Source organism: Biomphalaria glabrata, chromosome 11, assembly GCF_947242115.1.
Source record: "Biomphalaria glabrata chromosome 11, xgBioGlab47.1, whole genome shotgun sequence".
NCBI classification, from domain to species: domain Eukaryota; kingdom Metazoa; phylum Mollusca; class Gastropoda; family Planorbidae; genus Biomphalaria; species Biomphalaria glabrata.
Genome location: NC_074721.1, coordinates 32,804,119 through 32,828,143, shown reverse-complemented (window position 1 = coordinate 32,828,143; position 24,025 = coordinate 32,804,119). Strand labels below are relative to the sequence as shown.

General features: G+C 37.6%; 1 protein-coding gene across 3 annotated transcripts in view; it reads right to left on the bottom strand.

Moving 5' to 3' along the window:
• Positions 1 to 23,880, bottom strand: part of LOC106055037 (mucin-like protein) — an 85,287-nt gene extending 61,407 nt beyond the window's left edge. Inside the window, exon 1 of one of the 3 annotated variants that reach the window (XM_056004488.1) lies at positions 23,718 to 23,880. The gene's annotated coding sequence lies outside the window, so the exon portion shown is untranslated. Of the gene's footprint in view, positions 1 to 3,960; positions 4,104 to 10,112; positions 10,239 to 23,717 lie in introns of those variants that run through there. The other 2 variants (XM_056004489.1, XM_056004487.1) reach the window with 2 other exon arrangements.
• Positions 23,881 to 24,025: the final 145 nt, after the last annotated feature.

Below are 24,025 nucleotides of genomic sequence, written 5' to 3'. Positions count from 1 at the left end.
TTTTCCCCCTCTCTAAATCTTTGATCTTTCTTTATAAACTTAATAGTGAACATATATAGAGTACTATATATTTATATTATTTATTTTAAAAATTAACACTTTTTGACCAATTGTGTTGATTATTTTGACTGAGTTATATTCAATTAGATCAGTTATATGGATACTAATTAAAATAATTCGCGTATCACTTTGGCATTTTGTACACCGGATGCACCAAAAATATTGCTGTTTGTTTGTATGTATGTCTGTCCGGGATAGAAAGTAAGACCTATCTTGATAAAGCTTGGCATAAATGTTCCTTAGATCATGGCGGAGACTGTAGTGCAGGTTTAATGTCCCTCTTACATACGGAACCGGCTACGGAGGGGAGGGGGAGGGCTAAAATAAAAAAAAAACACTAAATTTATCTCTATTAAAGAGCGAAACTCTTTTACAAATCGGGTTAACCCGCAGGCCGCGGGTCAGACTCGGCTAGTAAATATATTTATATGAGTCAATTCATTAAGAAAATCAAGGCATGCACTGAATTAATCTATGTTTAAAGCTATTGATTTCTATCTCCTGAACACAGTGGCTGCAGTCCTGGGTCTGAAATTGAACGCGCATATTGTATAACATTTTGTTATGGGCTCTTCATTGGCCAGTGAATTCAGTTTTCTTCTGTCTTTTCTTCTTCTTAAGTAGCTGTAAAAGGTTATATCAGTTAGATGTCAGGAAGTTATCAATATCTTTAGCTAGCCAACATTGTCATGACACAACATACCTGATGGCCATTGTACTATACAAATGTCAGGGAGTTGTCATGTAGTGCTTTTAGGTTGCACTTTGAGGAAAGGGGATTGTATCCCCTTCACACCTATTTGGTTGTCAACCTAATATAGGCCTATACAGTAGTATGTGCGGAGAAAGGAGTATGTATTAATGTGTGCACTTTATAGAAATCAAAACCGTTTCAACTGTCATGGTGAAATTTGTCAGGAATGTTCCTTAGATCATAGCGGTGGTTTTAGCATATGTAAAGTTGCCCTACAACAAGAGACTTTGTTGGATTTAGGTCAGTGAGGCATCTTGACATAGATTTGAACTATTAAACAACAGAGATGCCATTTATTATATAACAACGGAAAATAAACACGAAAATAATAGAACGAAGCCGGGTAAAAAAATTAACTATTATTAATAAGTAACAGTAATTTAACGAATAAGAGTTACCAGACATTTAGCTAAAAGGAGGACATTAAAGGAGGACATATCTTTATACAAAAAAAAGAAACAAGTAAACTTTTAAAATAGGTTGATATTAAATTTGTTGAAACATCGCAGCGAATCGAATGTAAAACTGCAATAAAAAAGTAGAATAATGCTTAGAGAAATCGACCTTTCGCACAAAATACATCTGGAACTCCAAGCACATTTTCTTCAAAATGTACTTTTGAGACTAACGCCTCTCAATGAAGCAAGGAGTAGACTACTCCATCTCATTTCTCCACTATGGGTTAGTAAGCTCCAACGAACTGTCTTTAAACAGTATTCCCGGTAATTGAAATGGAAAAGAAATCGCATTCTCGAGGAACTCTGAATAATTTTTATTTCTATTTATACAGCCTTAAATCTATGACTATTTATACAGGCCCTACTAGTATATAGGGACATGACGAAGGATGCCACCAAGCTTCACTTCTTCGGCTATTATTGTAAGCCTATGAGCTTGTGTTTAACCCATAACCTATGAAGGATTGACTTCGGCTATTATTGTAGGCCTATGAGTTTGTGTTTAACCCATAACCTATGGAGGATTGACTTCGGCTATTATTGTAGGCCTATGAGTTTGTGTTTAATCCATAACCTATGAAGGATTGACTTCGGCTATTATTGTAAGCCAATGAGCTTGTGTTTAACCCATAAACTATGAAGGATTTACTTCGACTATTATTGTAGGCCTATGAGTTTGTGTTTAACCCATAACCTATGAAGGATTGACTTCGGCTATTATTGTAAGCCTATGAGCTTGTGTTTAACCCATAACCTATGGAGGATTGACTTCGGCTATTATTGTAGGCCTATGAGCTTAATTTTAACCCATAAACTATGAAGGATTGACTTCGGCTATTATTGTAGGCCTATGAGCTTGTGTTTAACCCATAACCTATGAAGGATTGACTTCGGCTATTATTGTAGGCCTATGAGTTTGTGTTTAACCCATAACCTATGAAGGATTGACTTCGGCTATTATTGTAGGCCTATGAGCTTGTGTTTAACCCATAACCTATGGAGGATTGACTTCGATCGATAAATAAAAAGGCATTGCAGTAAACAACGGAGTGAAAGCCGGACATTTTCACACTTTTAAACCAATGATAGCCCGACGGAGGACAATACCTTAAAAAGGAGGACGTGTTCTTTTGCCGGACGTCTGGGTAACCATGTTTAGTTAGAACTTAGAACGAATATAAAAGCGTCTTTCATTCACGTCAAAAGTGTTGAATAAAAAACACGCAAAAGGGTTAATGCTAATATGTCCGCATATTTTATAACCCTTAAAAAGCAATAATGTCATCGGGGAATTCTTTCACAACCTAGTTACACATGTAGCTTCATGACTGTTTGCACTCTCTATCAAAAGCATTCGTGATTGGTTTGTCACTTAACGGAAAACGTGCTTGATGTGTTACAGGCAGAAGGCGTGAACAAATTAACCCTTTAACTACTAAATCTACATTAACACCGCCTTTGATTCTGGAGTTTAAACGAGAGGCTAAGAGATCACGTGGATACTTGTATTGTATCTTATCAGTTTTTGTTTTTTTTAGTTTTTGTTTTGGAAGGAAATACATGCATTGTCAAGATCGTAATGTAAATTAGGACATTGGCTGGCTGGTCGTGCATTGTTATTGGTTTGGACTAGCAACAAAGAAATTCCCAAGTTTGAAATCGCCTTTCGTAATTTATTACTGTCCTGATGGGAGTTAAAGGCGATAAATATTCCACAGAGCATGTGTCAGGGGCAGACTGGCTATATGGGCATTGGGGCAAATGCCCGGTGGGCCGGTAGGGCCACCGAAATGGCCTGATGGAGTCACTATGGAAAATATCAAGTTTTTAAAGGTTTTATAATATTCTTATTATGTTATTATTATTTTTATAAAAGGCCCTCTGCGCGTCGTGTTTAAACAAAAAGTCTTTCACAGACATTACAGTGTAATACTCTTTTAATGAAACACATTTTCCGTAAATAAAATGTAGAATGTAGACACGAAAGTGCTACAAGTAGGCTTCATCTTTTTAGGGCCTAGCCTACATAATTGCTGTTTTTTAAAAAGACGCTATATTGCTTATTAAGATATAGAGTTCACTGTATGCATGCATATCGATACATTATCAAACTTAACAATGATTTTTAAGGACCGATACACCTAGACATGGATGCCCATCACATGATAGAGAATTTGTGGGCCGAATTTTATAAAAATGCCCGGGCCGATTTTGATACCCATTCCGCCATTGGGTTTAGTGTCTTAAGTCTGTCAAATCTAACTATTATCGATCTCTTTCACACTCTAAGCTTCTATCTATCTATCTATCTATCTATCTATCTATCTATCTATCTATCTATCTATCTATCTATCTATCTATCTGTCTGTCTGTCTGTCTGTCTGTCTGTCTATCTATCTATCTATCTATCTATCTATCTATCTATCTATCTATCTATCTATCTATCTATCTATCTATCTATCTATCTATCTATCTATCTATCTATCTATCTATCATTTCGTCTATTCATCGCACTGTATTATTCCATGCATTCCAAATTGAACATTTATTTAATATTTTATTTAAACTAATGCCAACTACGCGTGTAGTCTTCGCCAAAGTAGTCTTCGACAAAAACTTAAACTTTCGTTGGATAATAATTGCAAGTTTAATTTGTGAAATCAACTAATTAAAGCAATAAATTCTTACCATCCAGTATAATCTAGATTCACTTTTTACAGAAACTATTTTAATGTTTGCTTTGATCTCTCGTTGACAGTGTCGTTTAAAATGTATAAGGCCAAGTCTTACACACGAGAGATAATGAACAAAAAAAAAAAACAGAAAAAAAAAAAAACGCGTAGATTAATTTCCTTTATCTGAATGTTCAGACGATAGGAATAGCCTAAATGGCCTTGCCCTTGGTTTGTTAGCAATTACGTTTTTTTATCAGTTACTTGGGGGATATTTTCTTTTAAATGTATTAGCAAGTGTTAGGAGGGGAAACGCAAGGTTTGGGCAAGACAAATTACTTTTTGATAGACATCATTCTGTATACACTGAGCGTAGGGCTCAGTTCTTAAAGTGGGTGACACAATGTATCGTCTGCATGCTTTTGTTTGGAACATTCCATGAATTTTTATATTTTAAACAGAAAATACATTTAGGCGTCACTATGAGCAGGGTGCAATGTTAGGGGGAGCAGAGGCGGCCTTAAAGGGGTGGCGAGTGGGGCAACCCCAACTCCTTCGCCTGAGGGTGGGGAGGGACTCGCGATAAGAGATTCTCATATTAGCGCCAGCTTCGGAAAACACAGCAGTTTTCAAAAATGAAGTCTTGTTACTAGATATTTTAGTAGCCTTTCCGGTATCTATATGACACTAATTACCATCATCATCGTCACTCCTTTGAGTTCCTCATGGAACATAGGGCCTCGACAAAAACATGCCACTCTCCACGGTCTCTTGTTAGCTTTTTGATGGTGTCCCAGCTCTTCCCGGTCCTCCCCGCTTCCTCAAGTACACTGCGTCGCCATGTTCTTCTTGGTCTTCCTCTGCGTCTTGTTCCCTGGGGGTTCCACTCCAAGGCCTGCCCAGCTCTGTTGCTGGTATCTTTTCTAAGGGTGTGACCAATCCATCTCCACTTCCTCTCTAAGATCTGCACTTCTATATTTTTCTGTCCACTCATCTCCCACAGTTTGGTGTTTTCTACTTTGTCATACCAGTGTATTTTTAGGATATTTCTCAGGCATCTGTTGATGAAGGTCTGTATTTTTTTTTGTTGTGGCTTCAGTTGTTCTCCATGTTTCAGAACCATACAGTAGGACAGCCTTGACTAATTACCATGATGACTCTATAAACATTACCTTTTTAGATCTGAAATATCGTATCGCCAGTAGTTACGTCAGGTACTATCTTTTGTATTTGTAACAATAATAAGGCTTACAGCATTAGCGTGATGTTGTAAGGTATTCATGGCTTACGCTTTAGGCTCCCGGGCCCGAGTATAAGAGACCAATCGTCAGAGAAGGTCTGAACACTGACCGGCAACGTCACAACCTATGGGCGGTTGAGACCAATTGCTAGTTGCTACCTCACAGGTCTGTATGTTACATTGAAAGTTCGATGCATCCCTGTTGTATAAAACGAACTTGTTTTTGTTGCATATCACTATATTTGAAATTCTATTGACAATATATAACGGGACTTTTAGATTATGTTATAATGAACATGTAGTCGATATATTTAAAAAAATCTTTATATGATTTTCATAAGGAGAAAATTATAATAAAATAGTTGACCGGCGGCGTAGCATACACCGTTTTTTTGCAAGGCCTGCCTTAGATGACCGCAGTGGGCTCCGCACTTATGCGACCGCAGTGGGCCCCGCACTTTCATAGGACCCGCGCTAATTACAGGTGTATAAATTATTAAATTAAACCATTGTATAACTTATAACAGATTTCCCGCGGCCTCCTGTCAGTTTACCAGGCGCTCCTGAAAATCTCCTGAAATTGCAAAATAAACGAAAAATCTTTAGAAAACTCATACGAATCTCCTGAGACAAATATTGTCGTTTTGGGGTGTCATTCAATAAGGAAAATGCCAATCCTACGCGCGATAAAAAAAAAACGGCATTATCCCGTAATTGTGTAATCTGGTGAAAGAAGCTTCTCGCGCCTCAAACTAATGAAGAATTACTTGAGGTCAACAATTCTCGTAGATAGATTGAAACATTTGTTAATTCTTGCTTTTGATCGTGATCTATGTTGGAAATAGATTTTTTTATGATATACTGCATGACTTCGTTACTCGTAAGGCTCGTAAAGTTCGTGGGATAACTCTATCCGCAGAAATAAAAGAGTGATCTTTCCTTTATTTCTTCTCGTCCAAACTCTTGAGCGAAGAAGAGAATTATATAGAGAGACATTAGTCAATATGCATCTGTAAACGAGGCGTAGCTGAGATCTAGTATCTAGCATCTAGAAAAATCTGTGTCAACACAATGTCGGATGGTATGCATTTCGAACTGTCGTCCCAATGGTCCCAAGTTCAAACCCGTTCTCTTCCATCCCCTGCTGTACCTCAAGTTGTTTTTTTGGAGGGGGGGGGAGTTAGGGTGTAATAATCTTCTATCTGAAGAAAATTGCGAAATTTATAAAACACTACTTCAACTTTTTTTTCCCATGTTTCTAGGTATTTGAAAAAAGAACACAGATAACAAAAACATCCTTTGACTCAAACAAGTTACATGCGCCCATCCTTGTAGAATAGATAAATGTCGTCCTCCTCAATAACATATCACCCAGGACTCTACTATTATAACCTAAAATGCTTTTCTATATCATCATTAACTTAAAGCCAAAGTTATCGATCTGGTTTTTCAAGGCCTAGCTTAGATATCGTGTTTCTAGCAGGCTTTAAAGGAAGACTGACTGAAATGGTAGATAACTCTAAGCCTTTTATGTTCTAAATCCTAAAGAGATAATTTTAGCTTAGTTTTGGAAATAGGGCGTGGTTTCTTGATAGTTCGCACTTGTAGGAAGTATTATGACTTAGACGTATCTAGAATCCAGTAACAGTAATCTTAACTAAGGTTTGGTGTTGTGTTTTTTGATTTACTAAGCAGAGCTGGTTTTTAGTTTAAATGACTGAAATGTATCTATTTGATAGAATTTACATTTGTTATCATAAACCTTTGCTGTAGTGTAACTTTAACATTGTACAATTTACATTTAATAAAGTTTAATTTGGAGGCGTGATGACTAAGCGGATAAGAGTTTGACTCCCAAACCGGGGGTCTCGGGTTCCAATCCTGGTGAAGACTGGGATTTGTAATTTCGGGATCTTTGGGTGCCTCTGAGTCCACCCAGCTCTGATGGGTACCTGACACCATGGGCGTAACCAGCGGGAGCCTTAGGGTTCAAACTTTACCGACCCCGAAATGAAATTCCCCCTCCCACAGGGGGGAGGTTGAATTTTGTGACTGATTTTTTGCTTTGTTTTGTTTTTTTAGGTGAAATTTTAGGTGAAATTTTAATATTAATTATCACTTGCCCAGCGCAGCCAATGGGGTTTTGAGTTAAAAAGTCCCTTCCAGGGGTTTTACGATTAAACCGCCCTCTAATACAAAAAAAAAAAAAAAAAAAACTAATGCAAACAAAAATACCCCAATTCCAAGAGCATAGCTAATGGGTTTTTTTTTTATTTTAAAAACCCCTTCGAAATTTTTTTACGATAAAACCCCTTCTTCAATATAAGACTAAAACATACATCAGTCTCCAGATTCTATGAACGTAGCCAAAAGGGGTTTTGTGTTTAAACCCCTCTCCAGAGGGCTTTATGTTAAAACCCCATTCAGAGGGTTTTGGTTTTCAAATCCCCCTCAGTGGAGTTTGAAGCTAAAAACCACCTCTTCAATATACCAAAAAAAAATAAATAATAACAATAAAGCAAATTACACACTCAAAATTCCTTCACAGGGCTTAAAGTTTAAAACTTCTCCAGAGGGTGTTGAGTTTAAAATCCCCCCCCACCTACAGATAGTTTTGAGATTTAAACCCCCCTCTTCAATATTATTCTCTAGCAAACTACAGTCACCAAATTCTGTAATTGTAGGCAAGGGATTTTGAGTTTATTTAAAAAAAAAAAAAAAAAACTACAGAGACTTTTTAGTTTAAACCCCCCCCCCCCCCCCAAACAGATGGTTTGACGATAAAATTTTCTTTTTCTATATAAAATCTAAAGCAATATACAGTCACTAAATTCCAAGAGCATAGCCAAGAGAGGTTACACATTTCTACCAGTCGCTGGGCTCCATTAAAAAAGTGCAGTGAATAGCATGGAAGTTATCTGCCGAAATTGAAAAAAGACTAAATGTGACTCAACAAAGATGGCTGAGGGCACGTTGCCCTGCCTCATCGTGGCGCCCGCGTGGAAACGGCCATTAGAGGAAGTGGCTAGGCTAAATGGGTAGCAACACAAGACTCCCGTGGGGATGCCCACGGGTAGACGAGAGTCCACCCATTGTACGGGCGGGGTTGTAAAATCCATGCGCTGTTCCTCAAATGGACCGTTACATCAATGGCGGTTCCCGCACAGCTAGCTTGGTACAGCGAAGGAAAATGGCGGAGGCTCCCGGTGCCCTCGGCCTTCGGCCATGTGCAGCCAAGCATGCGTCGGGGCCAAAGGCATGGAAACAGCAATGTTTTACATAGGCATTGACTCGGGTCTCTCTCAAACAGAACTGTGTTCTCACAGGTTTTTTTTTTTTTTACTGTTTGGCGTCCAAACAGGTTTTTTTTTTTCAAACTTAGAGCTCGAAGAGCCTTCGGCTCAGCTCTTGGACATCAACAAGGTGTCAGTTTTAGAGATCGGGTCTCAATCAAGGAAATCTTATGCCGAACTAGGAGTCCCCCCCCACCCCCCAAAAAAAAAAAACAACTCCTGGCTAAGCCCATGCCTGACACTAGTTTGGGAAAAAGTAAAGGCTGTTGGCCGTTGAGCTGGCCACATGACACTCTCGTTAACATTTACATTATCTGCTGGCCACATGACACTCTCGTTAACATTTACATTATCTGCTGGCCACATGACACTCTCGTTAACATTTACATTATCTGCTGGCCACATGACACTCTCGTTAACATTTACATTATCTGCTGGCCACATGACACTCTCGTTAACATTTACATTATCTGCTGGCCACATGACACTCTCGTTAACATTTACATTATCTGCTGGCCACATGACACTCTCGTTAACATTTACATTATCTGCTGGCCACATGACACTCTCGTTAACATTTACATTATCTGCTGGCCACATGACACTCTCGTTAACATTTACATTATCTGCTGGCCACATGACACTCTCGTTAACATTTACATTATCTGCTGGCCACATGACACTCTCGTTAACATTTACATTATCTGCTGGCCACATGACACTCTCGTTAACATTTACATTATCTGCTGGCCACATGACACTCTCGTTAACATTTACATTATCTGCTGGCCACATGACACTCTCGTTAACATTTACATTATCTGCTGGCCACATGACACTCTCGTTAACATTTACATTATCTGCTGGCCACATGACACTCTCGTTAACATTTACATTATCTGCTGGCCACATGACACTCTCGTTAACATTTACATTATCTGCTGGCCACATGACACTCTCGTTAACATTTACATTATCTGCTGGCCACATGACACTCTCGTTAACATTTACATTATCTGCTGGCCACATGACACTCTCGTTAACATTTACATTATCTGCTGGCCACATGACACTCTCGTTAACATTTACATTATCTGCTGGCCACATGACACTCTCGTTAACATTTACATTATCTGCTGGCCACATGACACTCTCGTTAACATTTACATTATCTGCTGGCCACATGACACTCTCGTTAACATTTACATTATCTGCTGGCCACATGACACTCTCGTTAACATTTACATTATCTGCTGGCCACATGACACTCTCGTTAACATTTACATTATCTGCTGGCCACATGACACTCTCGTTAACATTTACATTATCTGCACTATTGATGACTAGGTCTCAGGCTATAAATCTCTTTTGTTATTTACTTTCATATTAATTTCAATACCTTTGGCATTGTCTACATAAAATGTGGTTTAACCTTGACATACATTAAATATAGATCTAGATACAGTTTAGCTTTGATATTGTTTAACTTTGACATCGTTTACCTTTAATATAATACGTATTTAATGTAGTTTAACTTTGATCTAGTGTAACCATGATTTGTTTTAACTTTGATCTAGTTTACATTTAATATAGATTAGCGTTAATATGGTTTAACTATGATTTGGTCAAACTTACCGTTCTTTCCTGTTAATCCCTATTTATTATCATAACATCTTCAGTGACTACTACGACATTTAGGCCTACACTATTTGAGACGGTTTGAAAATGACCCGGATAGAGGCCTAGATCTAATTTGTTTTCCAAGATAACTAGGCCTATTATCATATGATCAGAAGATATTGCTGTTCTAATTTTTTTCTTTGTCATAGCAAAGTATATCTACGCGAAGGAGTATTGTTACAAAATTTGTTTTGTTAATGTGTGTGTATTGAAATAGAGTCATTGTTTTTTTAGAGACCCCTGAAAGGGGAATAGCCGCTATTAGTTTTGTGTGGTCTGTCCGTCCGTTCTGTTTAGGTCTCTTAATTAAACTTGAAAACAATCAAATCAATGTGTCCAAAGTAATTTGTATTTTTTTTTGTCCTCCTTTGAAAGGCTTTGTCCTCATGTTTGTCCTTCTTTGGGCATGTAAATGTCTGATAATCTTAGATCAGTCAAGTGATTAAATGTGAAATAGATCTAGACTAGCAACAATAAATCAAAGTGGTTACAAATATTTTTACCAATTGTTTTTGTTTAGCGCTACTTCATTGTTATAGAGATATTCTGTGAGTGGGTATTTAATTTTTATTTTATTCTTTTTTTATTTTTTGCCAAACAGGCAACATAAAGCCTAACAAAACATTGAGTGAAGAAGCAGAAAAATAGGATTCTTTTTTAACGGAAGAGCGGGGTTTTATTATTAAAACATACTAGGAAACATCCCGCTATTAGTTTTGTAATAATAATAACTCTTATTACAGTACTAGGAAACATCCCGCTATTAGTTTTGTAATAATAATAACTCTTATTACAGTACTAGGAAACATCCCGCTATTAGTTTTGTAATAATAATAACTCTTATTACAGTACTAGGAAACATCCCGCTATTAGTTTTGTAATAATAATAACTCTTATAACAGTACTAGGAAACATCCCGCTATTAGTTTTGTAATAATAATAACTCTTATAACAGTACTAGGAAACATCCCGCTATTAGTTTTGTAATAATAATAACTCTTATAACAGTACTAGGAAACATCCCGCTATTAGTTTTGTAATAATAATAACTCTTATAACAGTACTAGGAAACATCCCGCTATTAGTTTTGTAATAATAATAACTCTTATTACAGTACTAGGAAACATCCCGCTATTAGTTTTGTAATAATAATAACTCTTATTACAGTACTAGGAAACATCCCGCTATTAGTTTTGTAATAATAATAACTCTTATTACAGTACTAGGAAACATCCCGCTATTAGTTTTGTAATAATAATAACTCTTATTACAGTACTAGGAAACATCCCGCTATTAGTTTTGTAATAATAATAACTCTTATTACAGTACTAGGAAACATCCCGCTATTAGTTTTGTAATAATAATAACTCTTATTACAGTACTAGGAAACATCCCGCTATTAGTTTTGTAATAATAATAACTCTTATTACAGTACTAGGAAACATCCCGTTTAGGTTTGGCTGGATGGAGGAATAAATAGTCCTTGAAAAATTAATGAGAATAACATTGCTCGGAAAGATGTCGACGGGCAGGGTTCGATCCATGGACCATCGAGTCGATAGCCTAGAGCGCCTACTAAGTTTTGTACCAAATAAAAATATCTATAAGCGGAAAGGGGGGGGGGGGAGAAGAGTGATAGTAGAATTCAACGGCAAAAGTAGGTGGGTGGAGAGTGAGCGATATAGATTGGATCGTTCAGATCTGGAAAGCAATAAAATCCTGGGGGGCCGTTTCATTGGAAACGATGAAAAAGTAAGAAAAGGAGGTGGGAGGGTGTTCCTGCCAGAAAACTCCGCGCGAGAGAGTTGGAAAGATACGAAGGGTGCGAATAAAAGAAAAGGGGAGGGGTGATAATGGTACAAATGAAAACATTATATACACAGGGAACAAATCAACGGGCGTAGCCGGTGTTGAATGCTATAGTCTCTACTAAGCACTCCCCACTATTTCTAAGTATACACACACAATTAGTTTACTGTAAGAGCTCTCAGAGACAGCGCTCCGCCCACTCAGTTAAGGCTTGCGTTATACGATTGAACAAGGTGGCCTAATGTAGAGCAAAAAGGATAAATCATCCGAATTAATGCAAAGACATTATGAGAAAGGAAACCAAACAAATTTTTTGCCAACACCGTTCTCGATGTAATTTATGGAATTGATACTGTCCTTAAATGTGATCCGGCAGTGTGTGATAACAGGATAATGGGCTGTGGACGAGATCGATACTGAAATCAGTTCATCCCTGCTATTGTCTAAAAATCCAGCACTCGAGTACAGTGATTATAATATTGACTTGACTCTTATCATTTCCGGTCGCCACCCATTATGTTTCAGCATGGAAAGCTATTTTTATCTTATTAATTACAGACGTCCCGTCAATAAAGAAGATAATTGCGTCTGTCGCCTAGCCTTGAATTAACCTAGTCGTAAATGTGAATTAAAGACTTAAACTCCAGCAAGTCATTGGTTTTACTGGCTGATTCAGGCAACCAGTTCAATTCTCAAAAGGTACTAGAAAAGAATGAGTACCGATACGAATTTGTCCTTGAATATGAATAAAAAGAATTATGCTTTTAGATTGTAACTTTCTGAATATTTTATCGCCATGGTTGTTTTAATTAGGCAATTGTTTCTATTTTAAAATGTTTAGACTTCTGGACTTGACTTTCTTACTTATTCCCGTGAGCCCCTATGGGAACATAGGGTCACACCCACAACTCTCTACCAAACTCGGTTCTGAGCAGCTTTCTGCTCGTCATTCCAGTTTCCTCAGCTTAGTGCGTAGTGTGAATGTGAAATGGTGAGCATGCGTGTAATTTCTATATTAGGCCTACATAGCTAATTTGACTTACTGGCTTAATCCTGTGCACTTTCAGAGGAGCATAGGGCCGAAACCACACCTCTCCACCGAACTCTGTTCTGAGCAGCTTTCTTCATCTGCTCTCATGTCATTCCAGTATCCTCATCTTCACTGATGACTGACCTCTTTCATTAGAGCTGAGTGGAATCTAAAATCCAGAAATTCAAAATCCCAGTCTTCGCCGGGGTTCGAACTCGGAACCCTCGGTTCAAAAGCCGAGAGCTTTATCACTCAGCCACCGCAACTCCCTATCAACACTTTCTATTTTCAGTACCCCGAATAGCTAGCTATTTATAGTTAACCAGTATCCACCAAATATGCAAATCTCTAATAAAAAATGTCACCGTGAAAAGGATTTATCACTGTTTATGTATTTATAAAATGCAATGTATGGAGAGGATAATTTGATTTCACCACTTCTCTTCCTTGCAGGGATCATATCTCCAATCAGGAAGTTTTGATAGTGGCCAATTTGCACAGCCTCTATGCCCTTCTGACATAGGCCAACAGAAGAATACGCTGACTCGGACATGTCACCCACTTGCCAGATGGTAGAATCCCGAAAGATATCTTATATGCTGAACTTGTCACACCCATAGGCCGCCCAAGACTAACCTATAGAGTTGTCTGCAAGCGAGACATGAGAACCGCAGGCATCAATGACAATATGTGGGAGGAAATAGTCCAAGACCGGTGTGCATGGAGACAGACTGTGCATGCTTGTACGATCCTCGCCGAGAGCAAAAGAAATGAAGCTGCCATAGTCAAGAGAAAGAAAAAGAAAGCTATCCATCAGCTAGCCATAAAACAGATGCATATACATATACGAACTGTGGCAAATTCTGCCGCTTCAGAATTGGCTTGATCATCCACACCAGATTCTGCCCCATCTCAAGACGAAACCTAAACCAGTGACTCGTCTGAGCGCATCCTTTGTATTCCGAGACAGAAGAAGCCACATTATTTTTATTATTATTGTTTCCTCGCTTGCCGTAGATATTGTTAGACTCATCATTTAAACTAAATAGACCTATTACTTGTTAATATTTAGCTACTTATGTATTTATTTATTTTACAGAAAAAATCTATTTAACCAAATCCGATTTGCTTAACAGTGTATTCTAGATAGTCCTGCTGAATTATTCAACAAGGTTTTAGTTCACTTGTTACATTGCTAATTTTGGGCATTTTAATTGGAAATTACTATCGTTATTGTTATAACAGGAGTAGGCCCTATCTAGGATAAGTTGAGATGGGAAGGGGCTCTTAGGCTCTTAAGCCCGTTTAGGCAAAAAAACAGCCAAAATGGTACATAACACAAAGCCTTTTTAAAAATCCTATTGAGATCAAATTATCTTCGTTTTGGCGTGGTGACACCCGTACGACAAAGGGTTATCTAGTTAAGTGTGGAGCATGGGGGAGTATGTAGGCTAGGAACGTTATCTCATAAAGAAGGTAGCCTAATCTGAGTTACGAAACTTAATAAAACACTTATTATCCATGTAATGCCAGCGCCTTTGCCTTTGCTAATAAATATTAAGGCCAACACTACTGAATGCAATACCATGCCTGAATATAAAGCTAGAACACTGACATATATCTATATATCTATATATCTATATATCTCTATATATATATAGAGAGAGATAGATAGATAGATAGATAGATAGATAGATAGGCCTATAGATAGATAGATAGATAGATAGATAGATAGATAGATAGATAGATAGATAGATAGATAGATAGATAGATAGATAGATAGATAGATAGATAGATAGATAGATATACATGTCATATGACTCCGCCTTACAAACCCCATCATACAACATCCTCCTCAAAACTCAGTGACCACTAAAATAAGTAGTAGTATATTTAGTGACCTTTAACGTAAGTGTGGCTGATGTAACAGATACTATATGTACCATTTTTTTGGTGTTTTTACTGTGACTTGTGTGACGTCATTTATATCTAAGTTTGTCGTCCAGTGCTGCCTCAGCCAATCACAAATAGTCTTCACGTGGGGATAACTCTGGTAAATGACGCAAACAAAATGATTAACGTCTTCCCAAACAGGTTGTGTATCCCGCATTTCCCCCATTCTTATTATCACTATTGTCTTTCTTTTCGGACTATTTTTAGAACAGGTATCATATGATAAGCATAAACAATTAGTCACTGACATAGAAATGCGTCAATGTCTTGTCATTTAACCCACGATACGATTGTATTTAGTTTATACTTATTTCTATGTTTCTATTAACAAACAAACAAAAAATCCGTCAATCTTTCAGCTGATCTACCACCTGAAATTGTCATGTAGAGTTGTGCATCGCACTTGGAACTCTAAGACCAGCAAAAGCGGACAAGAGCTCCCTTTCACCGGCCTGAAGTGGGCGGCGTGTTCCTCCTTCACGCCACCCTGTCTGACGGGGGAGAGGGGGTGAAACTCGGGGTTAAACTTAAGAGTTTGCTTTGGATCTACCAAAGCAGAACGTACAGGAACTCTTTCTGATATTCAAGAATATAGTGGCTTGCTTCGTATCTTCGGAAAACAGACTAATACTATGACTGCTTTATTGATCCTTATGGAAATTTGTTGTGATTACAAGGACTCCCTTCTCATATAAAGACACCTAATTCTAAAAACAAATACAGCCAATGTCTACGAGCTCCAAGGTAGATAATTTGTAAAATGGGACCTACGTCACCTACCTATTTTGGCAAAAATTGCGCAGGCTAATTCGACAGCCAATCCAAGAGTGGGAAATGGGGAGAAAAACATGTTACAACTTTTTACCAGACAGACAGACAGAGTGAGTTGATATAAGCTTTTTAAAAATACTTTTGGAAACTTCGGCTACTTTAAAATTCACTTCATTCATTCAAGCATTCATATATGTAAACCGTTAAAATTATTAGATTAAGATCTAGATTAAACAAATAAAATTTTAAGTTATACACTTACAGCCATAGCTATACATTTATATTACAAAGGTTATGTAAACTCATTCTGTCAGTCTTTCAAGTGAAAAGATTATACATTTTATTTTTCCCACACCCATTTTCGGATCAAGTTGAAACTTTGCACAAATATTCATTGACATAGAGAAGATATGAATCAAAAAAAAAAAAACGAACTGGTAATTATTTATTTTGTTTGATACCAAAATGGATATAAATTCATCAATATTCACATATATGACTAAATATGTGGGATCAACTTGAAACTTTAAACAATCTTTTGTCGTACCTAACACAACATGAATAAATGTTAAACAATTAACCTATTAGTCAACTAATTATTGGTAATTAATGATATTGTTTGATATCAAAAAAGGTAAATACCTTCTACATTATTGAGAGATAGTTGTAAGTGTAAAGTTCTTTCCAATAGATTAGCTTTGTTTTTATATTTTGCTTATTATATTGTGCACTTATATGCCTACTTTTACTTTTTTACTAAGCTAACTTCATTGCACTTGGTGTTAAATATTTACCAGATAAGTATCCTGAGTTTGATCATCAATCACCAAGGCTTTGTTAAAACCTTATAAAATTCTGTCCCGGGTTATTTTGTGGCTTCAAGATGAACACGCCATTTCACTCGACATAAACACACGTTCATTCTTTTGAAAGAAACGTCTGTAAGAAAATGTAATCCCCTCCCTTTTTTGTCTATCGTTTATTTCGTTCGTTCCTGAAACAAACAAACACACACAAACACACACAATCACACAAAGTTGTCAGGACACACTATTACTTCGTCTGCTGCAAGACAACAGCTGTGAATAGCAAGTGTTGGAGATGATCTTTGAACAATCAACCAAGAGAATCAAGCTGTGCGTCGTTTGGAGCAGATATAGATTCTCAAACTGAATGGAGCGAAGACCATCAACTATAAACGATATCAGCCTACTATGAAACATACAAAAGAAGCGAAAAACTCAAATGGGACTGGGTTGGATATTCAATGCAAAGAACAACAATTGTATGAATTATTTTGGATCTGTCATGTAATTAAATTTGTAATAGATCTGGACCAGCATTAATCTGTGCGATTAGAAATATTTTTACCAATTATTTTTGTTTAGCGCTATTTCATTCTTTTAGCTTTCTCACTACTCTATGATTCAATAACTTATCTGGACCAGTTGAGAAAGGGTGGGGGTTAGAGAAAGGGATATCTGGGTGATTTTTTTTTTACCGAATTCGATTTTTTAAAAAGTATTATAGTTAAAAAAGGGGAACGACCTGAATTTGAACTTACGTCTCAAGCCTCCTCAAGCCATCATACGGACCACTTCGCTAGTGAGGTGACTATGGAGAAGAAGATTGTATAGTTTTTATATCTATTCTTTGTTAAAAACTTACTTAAAGGGCTAACTACAAATGGGACTAATTCAGCTTATACCACCACTTCAGTCAAGTACAATTTCTTTCCCTTGTTCAAGATACCAAACAGAATAATTACCAATAGTTAGTTAACTAATTGGTTAATTTTTTAAATTGATTCTTGCGTTGTCGAAATTTCAGCTTGATCCGAGATTGGTAGTCAGACGTGTACAAACCTTTTTATCAGACAGACAGAGTGAGTAAATATGCGCTCACAGTGGGAGAGGTCAGTAAAACAAGAAGCAAAGACGAAAGGATTGAGATGGACCAAACTGGATTGAACAGAATCCAATGACGTAGTAGTAGGTGTGGCGGCCTTGTAGCCTACTCCACTGGCATTCAATAGAGGGAAGTAAGCCAAGAAACATACTCAAACATTTCTAAAGACAAGTCGAGCGTGTAGCTTGCCTAGAAGAATTGAAGGATAGGAATTACTTGGAAGTTACTTCGAAAACTAAAATTTTTTTAAGACATGGTAAAATTAGCAGAAGAAGCTTTACTTTCTTATTTTAATTCAGATTCGTCACTTTAAAAGTGTCTTGGGGAAGCCATCGTCTTTTAGTTGGCACGTATCGTGTGGCTCTGAGAAATGTGCTTTATTTGTAAGAGATTTTAGCATAAACTATAAGGCTGGCATTTTAATTTTATAAGATAGTGAAAAAGAGTAAAGTTCCCCTTTCAGACCTTGCGACCTTTAGGGCAAAGGATGTTACGGTCATCTGTTTCTGTGGCTAACGGTTAACGAGCAGGGTGTTATGTAGCCAGCACAACGATAATTGTACACACATTCTCGGATCAAGTTGAAGCTTTAAACAATCATTTATTGTACATAACAAAACAATGTTAATTATTGCTAATCATTTTTTTGTTCGACATCTAATAAGGGAAATAACTTCTATATCATTGAGAGATTGTTGTAAGTGTGGAGTTCTTCCCCTTAGATAAGCTATGTTTTTTTAACGGATATTTACATTTTGCTTCTTATATTTTGTATTGATAGTCTTACTTTTACTTTGTTCTAACTTAACCTTAATCGCACTTTAAGTTCCCCAACTCAAGTCAGGTACCCATTAGAGTCGGATCATGGATGGACTCAGGGGAGCACTAAAAATCCCGAAATTCAAAATCCCAGTCTTGAACCCAGGACCCCAGGTTTGGAAGCCAAGCGCTTAACCACCACTCCTCCAATTTTATAACATCTTCAGTTAAATTTAATGCTTAGACTATTCCATTGAAATAACTTACAAATCAAGAATCATGACTGTAAAAAAAAAAAGAGTCCTAATGTAGGTCTACAGTATTTCTAAACCAGGGCAGTTAAAGTTAGTCAAATGGGAACCACCATACGTCTAGGTCAGAAATCTCACACATAAAGCAACTGCTTCCTGGAGAGCGATGTTTGATGATCAAATAATTCTACTATGGAAGCAAGGAAAGAGAAAAATGATGGCTGAAGTCGAAGGCAATTATCCCCGCTGACCACATAACTGACTCATGCCTCAGTAGATTAGAGAAACAAATCTGCGAATTGTAGAGGAAAATTATTTAATTTGCGAGACTTCGCTTCGACACTGATAAAAAAAAAAAGTAAAATATAAAAATTGAAGTCAAACTGAATTTCCATTTGCTTGGACCAATACAATTTTTTTTTTATTTAAAAAAAAAATAAAAAAAAAAACTGGCTTTATTGAGTGAAATTACATCAATTATTTTGAATCAAATATAACTACAAAATTTCATAATGAACTCTTCTATCTTTTGAGACTTTTACGGGTCAGCTATCTTGCATGTTAAGAAGAATCTCATTCGCGCATTGGAGGGGAAAGCACCGTTCAACCACTGCCATATCGCTCAGTATTGCAATGCTTATCTTCCTTTAGTTAAGTGCATTTTCATATCAACCAAAATAAATTAACTACGATCAAGTATTTACCAATTGTTGTTTTTTTTTTAATTGATTCAAGTGTTGTTATCGACATTGAATAATTGTGCAAAGTTTCAACTTGATCCGAGAATGGGAAGATGGAGAAAATAAAGTGTACAAGATTTCAACCAGACAGAGTGACAAAGACAAAGGCAAACTAGGCAGCTGCTTAGGACCTCCAATTGGTAGCGGGGAAGGGGCCTCGCACAGGACTCAGAAAATTAATTTTTAGGAAAAACAATGCAAAATATGGATCAATTCTCAAGTATAGCAGAACTCTATGGCTCTATTTCTACTAGCCTAGCTCTAAGTCTCTACTGAGGTAAGGTTTATTCACGAATGGTTAGATCTAGCCTACTTGTTAGGGTTTCGTATTGTTATGACTTTGCCATGCGCACCACCGTCCAGGCTAGTGCAGAGATGCGCACTTCTAGTAACCAGACTAGAACAGGATGTTGACATGGAGAGACTAACGATTTCCGCCCAAGTAGAGAGCCAATATGGAGATGCTGTGCTCAAGGCAGATGCCCCTTTGTGTTTGTCATGTCTCTATGTAAATAAACGTCTATGTCCTCGTTGAGTTGCCTCACTTAAGTTATTACAGTATGTTAGAAGAATTTTGTTCCTTTTGTTGAAATGTTAAAACGTTATTTCTGATGATTGTGAACTGTATATGTAGCATACCGGCTTTAGGACTGTATTGGACTTTTTATTGATTTAGATCTAGATTCAGGAAGGTTTTTACATTTATTTTTGGTCTTAAGTTTTTGTTTTTGTATTTCATTTTGGGCCACCCTATTCACTTCTCCTAGGGCATCCAATTATCTAAGGCCGGCACTGAGAGTGATTTGACATAATAAGCTTTGTAATTTAAAAAAATGAACGCTAGTCTTGTAGTAGGGCGTGTCTTCTTACGCGTGATATTTTCTGACGTGTAATGGGATAAAAAAAAAAAAAACTTTATTTCACTAGATCAGCGGTGTTACAGCCTGGTTCTTGTTGTAGGCGTGATGACGCGAATGTCTCTGTGTGTTGTAGATACCTCTTCTGGTACTACTATAATGTTCTTCTTATCCAACTACTTTCTTACACGCACTAGATTTGCAGGTGCGTGAGAACACTAACATACTGAACTCTCCGACCACAACATTTAGAATTATTAATAAACGCTCTTGTAGCAGACATGAATTTTATTCACACAATACACAAAAGATATTGGCGACTTCAGCCATCACAAATTATACATCCAATGAAATAACTTACATAATAATCACTTTCTACTTATACTTTCTACTCGAGGAGATAGCAACGCTCCTCTCTCTACAAGAGTCCACACTTAACTGAGGTGTCCACCTCGTGGTCAGCTTCCGACCAAGAAAATCTCGTGTTATCTCCAGTCGTTTTATTTCAGGGTATTTAGAGAAATAGTCCACAACTAGCAAATAGTCATTGTTTCGCCATTCAAACAAATCTGTCGCAACCTTTTTCCATGGTCTGTCTGGTACAGCATGAGGTAGCAATTTTTCCTTCACATTATTTCTTTTGAACGTTGCACATGTTGCGCATTTCATTATTGTCGAAAAAATATCTTTAGACAATCCTGGCCAAAACACACTCTTTAACTGCACGGAATAGTTCAGTGACTACTAGTCACCAAATATTACAGGGGATCTAAAACTGGTATATGACAAGCGGTTCTCAACCTTTTAGCTCGGCGACACTTTTTTACAATTCCTCAATACGCCACGACCCCCCCCCCCACGGTAAATTATTTTCATTTATGATTAACTGTGATTTCGCTAATGTAGATGTAGATAGCTCGACAAGTGATGAGCGAAAACTGAGGGTATCCTTAAAAAAAAAGACCTTAATATTGATATTGACTCTTGACCTTACGACGGCAGTCCAGAGTTAAAAAAACAAACAACACACACACAACCCTGCGTACCGCACGTTGTGCATTGATGCACATTAACTTAAAGTGTTAAACATATTTCTGCTGTGACAATTAAAATGTTTTCAAATCAATTCTGATTCAGTTGTCTGCAACATCTAAGAATACAAATAGTAAATTCCAATGAAACAAAGACCCATTGTATTTGTTAGGTCTTACATGTTAGAATTGACACAAAAAAATCCATATTTTCGATGGTCTTAAGCGACCCCTGACTAATTGTCAATCGACCCCCAAGGGGGTCGTGATCCACAGGTTGAGAACCCTTGCACTAGATCTAGTAAGATTTCACATTTATATCTTTCACGGTCTTGAAAAAAAGATGGAATGTTGGATCAGTGGTGTGACGCGATCGTCTTTATGTCCGAAAATCACTTCAATCGTAACTCCTAAGTACCAACATAAATATAGGTCTGCAGCGACATTACAATCCTACATTACTATACTCTCACGCAGGTGCGAATCAATTTCTCTCTCTCAGTAGCTCTTACATATTTGTACGCCTCTTTTATTAAATCTGTTAAATCTGTCTGGAAAACTAATGAAGAGGTGGTCTTAGAGAGTGGCGAGTGGGGCGACCGCCCTAGGCCCCGAGCCTTAGGGGGGGGGGGCTCGCGATAAAGAGACTCTTTTGTCTGTTTGTCACCGTCGGCCCATCGTGGTTTTGATACGACACTCTCCCGGGGCCCGCCTACTGCTAAGGTCGCCTCTGAGCAATGACTCAGTAAGACTGAAATCTTTGATTAACACGAAGGATTATTATTTTACCATGTGGATTAAATATGGAACATCATTTATGTATAAAACAAGAAAAACATTTTTAAAAATACTTTGAAAAAAAAAAAGCTTATATTATAAATAAGAGTAGTTGTATCAATTAGTTTGGATAAGTCATGTAATTAAATTTGAAAGAGATCAAATTTAGTACCACTAATTCATTAACGAATTAATTTTTTAAATTGATACATGTGTTGTCATCATCGACAATGCATAACTGTACATTGTTCCAACTTGATGCGAGAATGAAAAGTGGGAGAAATGACCTGAACTAGATTTGTACAAGACAGGGTGAGTTGATGACATAAGCTTTGTAATGATACAAGCATCTTAGTAAACACTATTGCTGAGAATCAAATGGCTACTAGAAAGTTTATTAGGTTCTGTCATAGATATGATAGGCCTATGTCTGTCTGTCTGTGTGAAATAGAACACGAACCTACTAAAATAAACTCAAAACCCCCATCGCGTGTTGTGCCTCTTAGGCCCCTATATATAAGTGCACTAATTACAGAGCCTTCGGCCTTCCGGTCAGATTAGCCCACTGGCATGTTGTCGAGTGTTTATATTATCGTATAAAATGTTCCAACCTAGCTTTAAATATTGAAACAGAAGAAAAAAATCTCTGATCAGGACGGCTATAGGTAATTGGAAGCCCAAGGCGAAGTGAATTAGGTGGTCCCCAGATGAAACAGAAAAATAAAAAGACCAAAAAAAAAAAAAAAAGATTACGCAATGAATTAAAATTTCCCTGCATCTATAATAATCTATATCAACCAATAAAATATATTCATAGGCCTACAGCGCGATTCCCGTAGCGTTCCGTGTGGCATCTGGAATCACGCTGGCGGCTGGACACATAGAGCTAGGCTGGTAGAAGTCATAGAGCTAGGCTGGTAGAAGTCATAGAGCTAGGCTGGTAGAAGTCATAGAGCTAGGCTGGTAGAAGTCATAGAGCTAGGCTGGTAGAAGTCATAGAGCTAGGCTGGTAGAAGTCATAGAGCTAGGCTGGTAGAAGTCATAGAGCTAGGCTGGTAGAAGTCATAGAGCTAGGCTGGTAGAAGTCATAGAGCTAGGCTGGTAGAAGTCATAGAGCTAGGCTGGTAGAAGTCATAGAGCTAGGCTGGTAGAAGTCATAGAGCTAGGCTGGTAGAAGTCATAGAGCTAGGCTGGTAGAAGTCATAGAGCTAGGCTGGTAGAAGTCATAGAGCTAGGCTGGTAGAAGTCATAGAGCTAGGCTGGTAGAAGTCATAGAGCTAGGCTGGTAGAAGTCATAGAGCTAGGCTGGTAGAAGTCATAGAGCTAGGCTGGTAGAAGTCATAGAGCTAGGCTGGTAGAAGTCATAGAGCTAGACTGGTAGAAGTCATAGAGCTAGGCTGGTAGAAGTCATAGAGCTAGGCTGGTAGAAGTCATAGAGCTAGGCTGGTAGAAGTCATAGAGCTCTGTTACGTTTGAGATTGGATCCAAGTTTCGCAATTTGTTTTCTAAAATATTTTTTTTTGTTGTCGTGGGCAAGCCTTCCCCCCTCTCAAACCAATCGGAGGCCCTGGGGGGCTGCCTAGTTTGCCTATGCCTATAGCCGGCCCTGCTCTTATTTGACTTACAAGATTGGATAATGTTAATATAACTGTAGAAATAAAAAAAAATACCTACCCAATTTCTTTCCAGTCTTCACATCGTATCCAAGTTATTATCCAACTAAAAGCTCACAGATTTCCAAAAGAATAAGTTAATCAGCAATTGTAGCAAGCCTGCTGTATGCCTACCATTGTATACCAACTGAACCTATACAAAGACTCTGATTCTAACTCACCACCTTACTATAAGCTTTGCGTCTACCTGGGTGGAGGGAGTGACACATGTAGGGGTGACAGCGCTGGGACAATGCGGCACTGGGAATTATCGATTGTGTGTAGGCCCCCGTACCTTAACTTGAAACATGACGCTACCTCTCTGGCGTT